Here is a 621-nt window from a genome sequence, read left to right as displayed (position 1 = left end):
CCTGCTGAAAGAGCTTGCCAGGATCTTCACTTTTATCAGATGACTTCTCCCTGCCCTCCCACAATCTGGCTGCGGGAGCACACGAGTGCTTTGCCTGGCAAAGTCCATCTGCACTGCAAGCTCTTGTGACTGAGGGCAAAGGCCACATTCCTATCAGGCAAAGCCTCTCATCATCAAGTACATGATGTTTTGGATAAAGTCCTGAGCCATGGAGGAGCCTCCATCGGGGCTGAGCTCGCTGAGTGCAGACCCTGCTGAGCACAAACGCCCGAGCGCTGGGGAGCTGCCCCGAGGTGACACAGCTGCAGGTACATCCCTCACAAAGCCAGAGCTTTCCCAGGGCTTTGGCCAGTGGAAGTGATGTCCTGCTGTGCTGGGACACTGCACGGCCCAGCCGACACTGCAACTGCCACAAAACTGCTCCCCAAAGAGATCTCACAGAATCCTAGAACATCCCCACGTGGACCCACAAGGATCATGCCTGGCCTGCACAGAGCAGTCCCAAAATCTGTCCACAGATTTAGCAGAATTCAAGTGAGACCCCAACCCATGTGGACCCCACGCTGCTCACAGGCAGCACATGGACAGAGCATGGCAGAGCATGGACAGCACAGGCAGCAC

General features: G+C 56.2%; 1 protein-coding gene across 1 annotated transcript in view; it reads right to left on the bottom strand.

Moving 5' to 3' along the window:
* Positions 1 to 621, bottom strand: part of SIK3 (SIK family kinase 3) — a 33,661-nt gene that overhangs the window by 3,595 nt on the left and 29,445 nt on the right. The gene's annotated exons all lie outside the window — the stretch shown is intronic.

The sequence above is a fragment of the Geospiza fortis genome, unplaced genomic scaffold (genome assembly GCF_000277835.1).
Source record: "Geospiza fortis unplaced genomic scaffold, GeoFor_1.0 scaffold183, whole genome shotgun sequence".
In the NCBI taxonomy this organism is placed as follows: domain Eukaryota; kingdom Metazoa; phylum Chordata; class Aves; order Passeriformes; family Thraupidae; genus Geospiza; species Geospiza fortis.
The sequence above is the reverse complement of the archived record's forward strand: the minus strand, read 5'-3'. Positions and strand labels throughout refer to the sequence as shown.